Genomic DNA, 13,506 nt, shown 5'->3' with positions numbered 1-13,506 from the left:
GAATTAATCAAATTGGCATCTTAAAGTTTAAAGGGAGGACATTAGATATGTTTTTTAGATTCTCAAACTAAAATTCCTTCTTGGGTAAAGCAAATTTTTCTTTTGAACTTCTTTTTATTCCTTCCTTTTTTTTTTTTTAAAGGACTACATTACTTTTGTTTGTTTATGTAACCTCTATGCCCAATATGGGGCTCAAATTCACAACCCAAAGATCAAGAGTTGCAATAAAGTGTCTCAATAAGTAGAGGATAGGGCTTGCTTTTTAATTTCAACTTTTTTTTTAATTTTATTTATTTATGATAGTCACATAGAGAGAGAGAGAGAGAGAGAGGCAGAGACACAGGCAGAGGGAGAAGCAGGCTCCATGCACCGGGAGCCCGACGTGGGATTCGATCCCGAGTCTCCAGGATCGCGCCCTGGGCCAAAGGCAGGCGCCAAACCGCTGCGCCACCCAGGGATCCCCCGCTGCGCCACCCAGGGATCCCTAATTTCAACTTTTTAAACCTTTCATATTTCACTCTAAAAACTACTTTTGTCCAACATTTATACATCACAGTACTTACTTATTACAGCATACCCTAAAATGCTTCCTTTTCCTAATTATTGAATTCCATTATACCATCAAACTTGACGATTTTTCCTATTGCTAAAAATTAACTTGCACTTGCTAATAAATTTCTTCTCTTACTGACAAAGAAGGTAGATCTAACCAAATTTCTAGACTACTTTTAAAATCTCACCACTGTGGGAAGAAAATAATCTAAACAATCTAGATACTAAGGAATTTTTAACAATTATATAAGCAACAGACAGAGAAGACTGCACATATCAACTGAAGTGAATATGGACCAAATATGATTTTTTTCCTGCATGGTAACAAGTAATGAATGGTTAAGTGATTTGCAAGACTCACTGTAATTTACAGTACTTCTACAATGACTTGTACTATTTTTTCAATTTTCTTGTACTAATACTAGTGTCCACACTCAGTATTTTCCCTGTTGTACACTTTCACATTCACATAAAACAGAGAACATCTATTGTATTGTCATATTTGTTTATTAGTGAGAGAAAGAGCATGAGCAGGGGGAGCAGCAGAGGGAGAAGGAGAAGCAGGCTCCCCACTGAGCAGGGAGGTATTATCACATTTGATTCATATTTAAATCATTAGTGTTCATCAATATATATATATACTTACAAACATGAAACAATGATTAAGGAGAAAAAAGTAGTTTGTCAATGGTTAAATAGCTTATGCCTATCAGTGCAACTAATTTAATCAAAAAATAAGGAAAATGGTGACCATATGCTTGAAGTGCTTCATAGGTGTTCATCAAAAAAGAAATAATGATTCCACTTTGGAGCTGATTTAAGAATATAGAGTACATTCTGGGGAGGATCCTCAGTAATTGGTATTTTATTTTAATGTAGTTTTAAAAATTACATTACAAACTATGATACACAGAAGACAGTATAAATTATATGTATATTTAAAGACTAATTTAACAACCTTAAGGAAGAAAACATTTCCAGTATCACTAAAGTGGCATGTATTCTACTGTAATTATATTTTCACCCAGAGGAACCACTATCCTGACTTTTTGTTAATACATTCTGCTGCTTTGCTGAAAAGAATGTGGGATACATGCATGACATAGTCACAATTCATTATTTTTTATTATCATAACCCACTAAAAGGAAACACCACCAAAATTAACATATCTAATCTATTGATAGACATTTGCATGTTCTCCAGTTTAGAGCTATTGTCAATAGTAATGCTATAGACATTAACACATGGCTTTTTTTTTTTTTTGTAGTTAACACATGGCTTTAGGTGAACATATACGTACCTATCTTTGTGGTCATATACATAGAAGTGAAATTTTGGAATGACAGGATATGTGCATGTTCGGCTTTAAAACATATCATTAAAAGGTCTTCCCACATGACTCACCAATTATACTTCCACCATTACTCTATGGAAGATATTTGTTAGCACAATACTCACCAATATTTGGCATCCTAACTCCGTTTTATTCTAGACATTCTAGAGGGTGAATATTAGTATTGCTTGTAGTTTTTGTTATTTCTCTGTTGCCAAATGAACTTGAGGACGTATAGGTCAGTGTACCTTATGATTATAAATGCCAAAAACCATAATAAAGTACAAGTAAACCAAATGTAGCAACACATTAAAAGGATTATGCCCTATGAGCAAAATGGGATTTTTTCCAGAATTGCAAAGGTGGTTCAACATATGTAAATTAATTTTATACACCACATTAATGGTACAAAGGAAAATAACCACATTATAATTTGTTTCAGGTTAACCATTAGCCAAAATCCATACCCTTTCATGATACACAAAGTTCTACAAACTAGGAATAGAATGGAATTTCCTCAACAGGATGAAAGGCATTTTTGAAATAAACAGCTAACATACTTAATGGGAAAAGTCTGTTGTCTCTTTATTACCACAAATAAAACTAGGATGCCACTTATATTTAGCTTTGTGCTAGAAGTTGTAGCCAGAACAATCAGGCAAGAAAAAGAATACAATTGGAATGGAAGAAGTAAAACTGTCTATTCTTACCTGGTCTTACATGTAGAAAGTCCTAAAGAATCTGTATAAAAAACTAACAGATCTTTGAAGAAATTCGAGTTTCAGAGCATATGCAAAACAAAAATCAGTTGTATTTTTATACACTGGCAATGTACAATGCAAAAAAGAAAATAAGGGAACAATTCCATTTGCAGTATTAGCATGAAGAATAAAATAGGGTACATTTATTCAAGTAGATGGGAAGCTTATAAATTTGCTTCTACAAAACTTTGTTGAAAGAAATTTAAAAAAACTAAACAAGTGGAAAGACATCCTGTGTTCATTTACTGGAAAGCATAATTTAGCAATATGTCAGTCCTTAAAGTGATATACAGATTTAATGCAATCCTCATTGAAATCTCAACTGTCTCTTTCCCAAAAATGGAAAAGCTCATCCTAAAATAGATACAAAATTGCAAAGGACCATGAATAGCGTAAACAATCCTGAAAAACAAATTTAGATGACACTTCCTTTTTTCAAACCTTACAACAAAATTATAGTAATCTAAGCAGCATGTTATTTGCATAAGGATTGACATATAGTTCAAAGTAATAAAATGAGAGTCCAGAAATACTCCCATACATCTCTGGCTAATGGATTCTTAGAAGATTGCCAAGACCATTCAATTATCAAAGAATAATGTCTTCAACAGATGGTCCTTTAACAACTGCAGAGCAACTTAGAAAAGAATGCAGTTGGGCCTTTACCTCATACCCATTACAAAAATTAAAATCAATAAAATAAATGTATGAGCTAATAGAAATATTATATATTAATATTAATGTGTTGCTACACTTAGTTTACTTGTACTTTATTAAGGTTTTTGGCATTTATAATCATAAGGCACACTGACCTATAGGTTTTGTCTTTGTGTTTGTCTGACATTGGTATGACAGAAATGTCTCAAAATGAGTTAAAGAGTTCCCTTAGTTCTATTTTCTGAGAGAGGTTGAAGGGAGGTATTAATTCTTCTTTAATATCTGAAAGAACTCACTAGGGAACTTATGTGGTAGTAGGATATTCTTTTTGGCAGATTATATTTTAAAACATAATTTTCTAATATGAAATCCATATAACGTTAAAGTAACAATTTTAAAGTAAACAACTTAGTAGCATTAAAGCACATGCACACAATCTAGTTACCAAATGTTTACCTCACTCAAAAGTAAAACACTACGGTCATTAAACAGTTTAATGTTCCACACTCCCTCTCCTCCAGGTCCTGGCAGCCACCAACCAAAACTCTTTCAAAGGAATTATCTATATGCATGGAATCATACAACATGTGACCTTTTGTGGATAGTTCATTCACTTAGCATAATTTTGTTAACTTCATCTGCACTACAGCATCTATCAGTAATCCATGACTTTTTGTGATTGAATAATATTCCATTTTATGCATGTACCAATTTTTATTTTGGACATCTGCACTTTATTCTATAGCAGCTGAACCATAGCAGTTATGTAGACAGGTTTCAATTTATGTTCATTGTTGTCAACACTTATTTTTCATGTTTTTTGAATTACAAATTAGTGGATGTGAAATGATCTCATTGTTGTTCTCAGTTGCACCTCACTTATGTCTAATATGAAGAATCTTTCCTGTGTTTTTTGTCCACTTGTACATTTATTCTGAAACAATGTCTTTTCAAAATGTTTCCTTCGTTTTTTTTTAAGCTGTTATTTATTTATTCCTGAGAGTCACAGAGAAAGGCAGAGACAGAGGCAGAGGGAGAAGCGGTCTTCCCACAGGGAGCCCGATGTGGGACTCAATCCCAGGACCCCAGCATCAGGACCTGAGCCAAAGGTAGCTGCTCAACAACTGGGCTACCCAAGAGTCTCCATTTTTATTTTATTTTTTAAAGATTTTATTTATTTGAGAGAGAGGAAGTGCTCACAAGTACAGGGAGGGGCAGAAAGACAGGGAGAAGTAGACACCCCACTGAGTGGGGAGCCCAAGGTGGGGCTCAATCTCAGAATACCAGGATGATGACCTGAGCCAAAGGCAGATGGCTTAATGGATTGAGCCACCCAGGTGCCACAAAATGTTGCTCATTTTAGCTGAGTTGTCAACTTGTTGTTGAGATGTTAGCAGGTTTTAAAAAATATACAATACATTCTTGACGTTAGGCCCTTATTTATATATGCTTTGTAAATATTTTCTCATCTTCAGCATATTGTCTTTTTACTTTCTTGGTAATGTCCTTTGATGCATGAAAGCATTAAATTTTGATAAAATCAAATACTTCTTTTTGCTTCTGCTTTAATAATCACAATTAAGATACTATCATCAAATCCAAGGTCATGGGATCCCTGGGTGGTGCAGCAGTTTGGCGCCTGCCTTTGGCCCAGGGCGCGATCCTGGAGACCCGGGATCGAATCCCACGTCGGGCTCCCAGTGCATGGAGCCTGCTTCTCCCTCTGCCTGTGTCTCTGCCTCTCTCTCTCTCTGTGTGACTATCATAAATAAATAAAAAAATAAAAAAAAAACAAATCCAAGGTCATGAAGATTTATTCCTGTTTTCTACTAAAAGTTATAGAGATTCAACTCTTTATTTGGGATGCTGATGCATTGTGAGTTAATTTTGAAGGTGTAGGGCAGCCCTGGTGGTGCAGCGGTTTAGTGCTGCCTGCAGCCTGAGGTGTGATCCTGGAGACCTGGGATCGAGTCCCATGTCGGGCTCCCTGCATGGAGCCTGCTTCTCCCTCTGCCTGTGTCTCTGCCTCTCTCTCTCTCTGTATCTCTCATGAATAAATAAATCTTTAAAAAAAAAATTGAAGGTGTAAGGTAAGGGTCCAACTTCATTTCTTTGTATGTTGACATCAGCTTGTCCAAACACTGATCATGTCCTGAGCCCAAGGCAGACGCTTAACCACTGGCCACCCAGGCATCCCTTTAAAAAAAGATTTATAAGAAACTGACAAGTTGCTTTTACAAAGTGCCTGTTCCATTTGATAAGCAATGCATACAACTTCCATTTATTCTGAATCTTTAACAGCACTTGGAAATGTTGTTTTTTCTTAGCCATTCTAGATGTTTAGTGATAGCACAGTGAATTTTAATTGTTTCCTTAATGACAAATGAGTACTAAGTATTTTTCTATTGCTTATATATCTTTAATAAATGTATTTCTATTTTTGTACATTTGCTTTATTGTGACATAATTCATATACCATAAAATTAACCCTTTTCATTACCCACTATCACTTCTGCTAGTCTCTGACAACTACCTTTTGTGTGTTATCTGTCACATACTAAATGGCATTTTGTGCCTGGCTTCTGTCACTTGCATATTTTCAAATTCATCTATATTGTACCAAGTATTTTTTTTATTATAATTTCTCTTTGACAGTCTCTTCAAACATAAAAGTTATTGATTTTGATGAATTTTATGTATTTTGTCTTTGGCTAATTGTGTTCTATATGTCATATCAGATCCAAGGTCATGAAGATGTACAACTGTTTTAAAAGTTTGGTAATTTCAGCTCTTAAATTTAGGTATTTGATTCATGCTGTCATCATTTTTCAGTGTTAAGTCTCTGGACCAACTTCATTCATTTGGAATGAGGATATCCTCTTGTCTCAACATTATTTGTTGAAAGATTATTGTTCTCTACTGCATGGTCTTGATACCCTTGTCAGATATCAATTAATAATATATATGCAAGTATATTCATGAACTTTCAATTACATACTTCCATATGCCTATGTAACCTATGTGTCTATCCTTACAATATTACTATGTTTAATTACTGGATTTTTGTACTAAATATTAAAATAAAGAGGTTCTCTATTGCAGTCCTTTTTCAAGATTGGTTTTTGTCAGGGACGCCTGGGTGGCTCAGTGGTTGAGCGTCTGCCTTCGGCTCAGGGTGTGATCCCAGAATTCTGGGATTGAGTCCCACATCAGGCTCCCTGTGGGGAGCCTGCTTCTCCCTCTGCCTATGTCTCTTCGTCCCTGTGCTTCTCATGAATAAATAAAATCTTTTTTTAAAAAAGATTGCTTTTTGTTTATTCTGTATCCATAGTTCCATGTGAATTTTAGAATCAGCTTGCCAATTTCTAGAAAAATGCCAGTTGGAACAGTGACATAAGACTGCACTAAATCTCTCAATCAATTTGGAGAATATTGCCAATTGTATTCATTTCCTAGAGATGCCTAACAAACTACCAACTGGAAAGCTTAAAACAAGAAAAATTGGTTCTTCCACAGTTCTGGAGACTAGAAGTCTAAAATGAAGTTGTCAGCTTAAAGAAAATGAAATTAATTCTGTCACAGTTCTGGAGGACAGAAGTCTGAAATCAAAATATTCATAGCCATGCTTCTTTGGAAGGGAGAAAATATTCTGCATTTCTCTAAGCTTCTGATGTAGCTAGCAATCCTTAGTGTTCTTGATCTTGTAGAAACAGTACTCCAGTTTCTGCCTTTGTAATCACATGGCATTTCCCCTGAGTATCTGTCTCTGAGTTTCCTCTCCTCTTCTGATAGGTACAGCAGTCACACTGGATTAAAGCCCCAACCTACTCCAAAATGACCTCATATTAACTTAATGACATCTGCAAAGACCCTATTTCCACCTAAGGTCAAATTCATAAGAAACAGAAGTTACAAAATTAATACATCTTTTAGGGGTACATAATTTAATCCATGACACCACCTTAACATTAGTAATTCTTCCAATTCATGAACAAGATGTCTTGTCAATTTACTTCTCAAATTTCTTGTAATGTGGTTTTCCTGGTTTTCAGTGTAGAAGTCTTACTTCTTTTGTTCAATTTATACCTAAGTATTTTATTCTTTTGGATACTATCATAAATGAAATTTTCTTAGTTTCATTTTCAGATTGTTCACTGCTATATAGAGAAATACAACTTACTTTCCTATATTCTGTAATCTAAAATCATTAGATCCAATTTTATGTTGTTACCTAAGACTTTCTACATACAAGGCCATTTCATCTGTGAATATAGTTTTTCTTCCTTTCCAATCTAGATGCAATTTGTTTTTCTGCCATAAATAACCTGAATGAAACTTCTAGTATAATGTCAAAAAGAAGTAGTGAGAGCAGATATTCATGTCTTGTTCCTGATCTTAAGGGGAAAGTACTCAGTCATTTAACGTTGTTTCTTAGTTGCAGGTTATTTCTAAATATCTATTATTCAGTGGAGAAACTTACTTTCTATTCATAGTTTGTGAAATGTTTTTTAACACAAACAGGACGTGGATTTTGCCAAGTGATTCTATGCATCTATTGCACTGATGTGCATTTTAAAAAGTGGGCTTCTCCCGTGCCTGGGTGGCTCAGTCAGTTAAGTCTGCGACTCTTGGTTTCAGCTCAGGTCATGATCTCAGGTCTTGAGTCTGAGTCCAGCTCGACATTTAGCAGGGAGCCTGCTTGAGATTCTTTCCATCTGCCCTTCCCCCCACTGGTGTTCTCTGGCTCTAAAATAAATACGTCTTTTTAAAAATAATAAATAAGTGGGCTGCTGCTTCTAATGTTGTTGAGTTTTAGAAGTGTTTCATATATTCTACATAGATGTTGTTTATCAGATAAATGAGTTGCAAACCTACACTCCTACTGGCTTTTTTCCATTTTCTTAGCACCGTTCCTTGAGAAAAAAGTTTTCATTTTGATAAAGTCAAATTTAACTATTTTTCTCATTTCTGGATAATGCTTTTGGTGTCCTACTGAAGAATTCATTGCCTAACCCATGGAAAGATTTTTCTGTTCTATTGCAAAAGATTACAGATTTATTTACTTTTACATTTAGTATATGATCAACAGTTAATTTTTTACAATGTGCATTAATTTTTTCTAGGTGAATTTTGTCAAGGTTGACTTTCTAATGTATAGATAGCCAGTGAATACCAGAACCATTTGTTTCAATGAAAACTATTTCCTTAAATCAACTTCAAACCCTCTGTAAAATATCTATGAACCATATTTGTGTAGGTCAACTTGTGAACTCTTTTCTGTTCCATTAATTGATGGCTCTATCCTTAGACAAAAACCACACTGATGTCATGACATAGATTTGTATACTAAAATTTAAAATGAATAGCGGGGATGCCTGGGTCGCTCAGTGGTTGAGTGTCTGCCTTCAGCTCAGGAGATCATACTAGAGTCATGGGATGGAGCCCTGCATCGGGCTCCTTGTCCATCCCACTATTTGGGTCTACTTCTGGCTATCTATTCTATTAAATTAGTGTTTTGTCTACTTTTTGGATAATACCAGAGTATCTTGATTACTGGAGTTTTAAAGTAAGTCTTGGGCAGCCCGGGTGGCTCAGCGGTTTAGCACCGCCTTCAGCCCAGGGTGTGATCCTGGAGACCTGGGATTGAGTCCCACATCGGGCTCCCTGTATGGAACCTGCTTCTCCCTCTGCCTGTGTCTCTGCCTCTCTCTCTCTCTCTCTCTCTCTCTCTGTGTCTTTCATGAATAAATAAATAAAATTTTAAAAAATAATGTCTTGATCGTATTATTCGTACAAGTTTGTCCTTCTCCTAGAGTAACATGTTGAGAATGTAGGGTCTCTTGTCCCTCCGTATAAAATTTAGAAGCAATTTTTTGATACACAACAATAAGTTCCTGGGATTTTGATTAGGATATATTCAGCCTATCAATCATGTAGCAAATAGCAGACACCTTGAAGATACTGAGTCTTGATTTCTATCATAACTTAAAATTTTTCCTCAAATAGATCTGATATATATATATATATAATTAAATATATACTTAAGTATTTCATTTTGGGAGGTGTCTAAGTAAACAGTACTGTGTTTTAAATTTCAAATTGTATTTGTTTAGTGCTGGTATATAGAAAAGCAATGGACAAAAACTTTGTAACCTGCAACTATGCTAAAATTGTTTTAGTTCCAGTGTGTGTGTGTGTGTGTGTGTGTGTGTGAATTTGGATTTTCTACACATGTTATCTACACGTAAGAAGATAGTTACATTTCTTCTTTCCCAATCTGTATTCCTTTAATTTCTATGTTTTGTCTTATTGCATTAGCTAGAATTTCCAGTAAAATGTTGAAAAGTAGTGGTGAGGGGAGGGGCAAGATGGCGGAGGAGTAGGGTCCCCAAATCACCTGTCCCCACCAAATTACCTAGATAACCTTCAAATCATCCTGAAAACCTACGAATTTGGCCTGAGATTTAAAGAGAGAACAGCTGGAACGCTACACTGAGAAGAGTTCGCGCTTCTATCAAGGTAGGAAGACGGGGGGAAAAAAGAAATAAAGAAACAAAAGGCATCCACGGGGGAGGGACCCCGCAAGGAGCCGGGCTAAGGCCCGGGCGAGTGCCCCCAGGACAGGAGAGCCCCGTCCTGGAGAAACAGGAGCTGCACCAATCTTCCTGGGCGGAAAGGCGCCCGCAGGAAGTTAGAGCAAGACCCCAGGAGGGCGGGGATGCCCTCAGGCTCCCTGGGACACTAACAGACACCTGCGGCGTCCGCAGGAGAGTGCGCCGAGCTCCCTAAGGGCTGCAGCGCTCACGGCTGGACCCAGGAGCAGCTCGGAGGGGCTCGGCTGGCAGCTCTGCGCGGAGGGGGCTGCGCGGCCCTGGGAGCAGCTCTGAGGGGCTCGGGCGGCGGCTCCGCGGAGAGGCGGCTACTGGGGATAAATCCGACTTATGGATGGTGAATAATTTTCATAGTGAATAATTTTTTTAATGTACTGTTGGATCCGATTGGCTAGTATCTTGTTGAGAATTTTTGCTTCCATGTTCATCAGGGATATCGGTCTGTAATTCTCCTTTTTGGCGGGGTCTTTGTCTGGTTTTGGAATTAATTAATTCATAGAACGAATTTGGAAGTACTCCATCTCTTTCTTTCTTTCTAAACAGCTTTAGTAGAATAGGTATGGTTTCTTCTTTAAACGTTTGATAGAATTCCCCTGGGAAGCCATCTGGCCCTGGGCTTTTGTGTCTTGGGAGGTTTTTGATGACTGCTTCAATTTCCTCCCTGGTTATTGGCCTGTTCAGGTTTTCTATTTCTTCCTGTTCCAGTTTTGGTAGTTTGTGGCTTTCCAGGAATGCGTGCACATTTCTTCTAGATTGCCTAATTTATTGGCGTATAGCTGTTCATAATATGTTTTTAAAATCATTTGTATTTCCTTGGTGTTGGTAATGATCTCTCCTTTCTCATTCATGATTTTATTAATTTGAGTCTTCTCTCTCTTCTTTTTTTTTTTCTCTCTTCTTTTTAATAAGGTTGGCTAATGGTTTATCTATCTTATTAATTCTTTCAAAGAACCAACTCCTGGTTTTGTTGATCTGTTCCACAGTTCTTCTGGTCTCGATTTCGTTGAGTTCTGCTCGAATCTTAATTAACTCTTTTCTTCTGCTGGGTGTAGGATCTGTCTGCTGTTTTTTCTCTAGCTCCTTTATGTGTAAGGTTAGATTTTGTATTTGAGTTCTTTCCAGTTTTTGGATGGATGCTTGTATTGCGATTTATTTCCCCCTTAGGACTGCTTTTGCTGCGTCCCAAAGATTTTGAATGCTTGTATCTTCATTCTCATTAGTTTCCATGAATCTTTTTAATTCTTCCTTAATTTCCTGGTTGACCCTTTCATCTTTTAGCAGGATGATCCTTAACCTCCACGTGTTTGAGGTCCTTCCAAACTTCTTGTGATTTAGTTCTAAATTCAAGGCATTATGGTCTGAGAATATGCAGGGGACAATCCCAATCTTTTGGTATCGGTTCAGACCCGATATATGACCCAGTATGTGGTCTATTTTGGAGAAAGTTCCATGTGCGCTTGAGAAGAATGTGTATTCAGTTGAGTTTGGATGTAAAGTTCTGTAGATATCTGTGAAATTCATCTGGTCCAGTGTATGATTTAAAGCTCTCGTTTCTTTGGAGATGTTGTGCTTAGAAGACCTATCGAGTATAGAAGGAGCTACATTGAAGTCACCAAGTATATTATTATCTAAGTATTTCTTCATTTTGGTTATTAATTTATTTAAATATTTGGGAGCTCCCACATTCGGGGCATATATATTGAGGATTGTTAAGTCCTCTTGTTGGATAGATCCTTTAAGTATGATATAGTGTCCCTCTTCATCTCTCACTACAGTCTTCAGGGTAAATTTTAGTTTATCTGATATGAGGATGGCTACCCCTGCTTTCTTTTGAGGACCATTTGAATGGTACATGGTTCTCCAACCTTTTATTTTCAGGCTTGAGGTGTCCTTCTGTCTAAAATGAGTCTCTTGTACACAGCAAATAGATGGGTCCTGCTTTTTTATCCAGTCTGAAACCCTGCGCCTTTTCATGGGGTCATTAAGCCCGTTCACAGTCAGAGTTACTATTGACAGATATGAGTTTAGTGTCATCATGATATCTATTCAGTCCTTGTTTTTGTCGATTGTTCCATTGAACTTCTTCTTAAAGGGGAATTTTAAGAGGCCCCCTTAAAATTTCTTGCAGAGCTGGTTTGAAGGTCACATATTCTTTCAGTTCCTGCCTGTCTTGAAAGCTCTTTATCTCTCCTTCCATTTTGAATGAGAGCCTTGCTAGATAAAGTATTCTTGGTTGCATGTTCTTCTCATTTAGGACCCTGAATATATCCTGCCAGCCCTTTCTGGCCTGCCAGGTCTCTGTGGAGAGGTCTGCTGTTACCCTAATACTCCTCCCCATAAAAGTCAGGGATTTCTTGTCTCTTGCTGCTTTAAGGATCTTCTCTTTATCTTTGGAATTTGCAAGCTTAACTATTAGATGTTGAGGTGTTGAATGGTTTTTATTGATTTTAGGGGGGGGGATCTATTTTCTGGATCTGAATGCCTGTTTCCCTTCCCAGATTAGGAAAGTTTTCAGCTAGGATTTGTTCAAATACATATTCTGGACCTCTGGCCCTTTCGGCGCCCTTGGGAACCCCAATTAAACGTAGATTTTTCTTCCTCAGGCTGTCGTTTATTTCCCTTAATCTAACCTCATGGTCTTTTAATTGTTTGTCTCTTTTTTCCTCAGTTTCCCTCTTTGCCATCAACTTGTCTTCTATGTCACTCACTCATTCTTCCACCTCGTTAACCCTCGTTGTTAGGACTTCTAGTTTGGATTGCATCTCATTCAATTGAATTTTAATTTCTGACTGATTGGATTTAAATTCTGCAGTCATGAAGTCTCTTGAGTCCTTTATGCTTTTTTCTAGAGCCACCAGTAGCTGTATAATAGTGCTTCTGAATTGGCTTTCTGACGTTGAATTGTAATCCAGATTTTGTAACTCTGTGGGAGAGAGGACTGTTTCTGATTCTTTCTTTTGAGGTGAGGTTTTCCTTCTAGTCATTTTGCTCAGTGCAGAATGGCCAAAAACAAATTGTATTGGGAAAAGGAGAAAAAGAGAGAGAAAGAAGGAAAGAAAAGAGAAAAGGAAAAAAGTAAAAAGGAAGAGAAAAAGAAAAAAGAGAAGAAAAAGAGAAAAAGAAAGGGAAAAACGGTGGGGGAAGCAAACAGAAATCAAAAAGCAAACAACAACAACAACAACAACAACAAAAAAAAAACACGGGGGAGTATCTTCTGATTCTGTATACTTTAAGTCCCTTGACTTCCCCTGGAACTTGTCTTTCTAGCTGGTCTTCTGGGGGAGGGGCCTGTTGTGCTGATTTTCAGGTGTTAGCACTTGGGGGAGCTGCTCTGCCCCCTGCCTGGTGCAGGGCTCAGTGGGGGTTGTTTACCCCCTGAGGCCCCAGGAGGAACAACCGCAGTGGCAGGGCCCTGGAGCCCTGGATTCAGCTCCCACAATAACTCCGGAGCTCTCCGCCTGCAGGGCCTGGAGGCTCCAGGGCGGGGCCGCTGATCTGCTCAGGTCGGGGCAGGAGCGTCCTTGCTGTCCTGGGCCCTCCCGGCCTCTGTCTGTCCCGGGGGGGAGGCCGGATCCTGGGCTGTCCCGCGCC

The sequence above is a fragment of the Canis lupus genome, chromosome X (assembly GCF_011100685.1).
Source record: "Canis lupus familiaris isolate Mischka breed German Shepherd chromosome X, alternate assembly UU_Cfam_GSD_1.0, whole genome shotgun sequence".
Lineage (NCBI taxonomy): Eukaryota > Metazoa > Chordata > Mammalia > Carnivora > Canidae > Canis > Canis lupus.
This window is presented reverse-complemented; position numbering follows the sequence as displayed.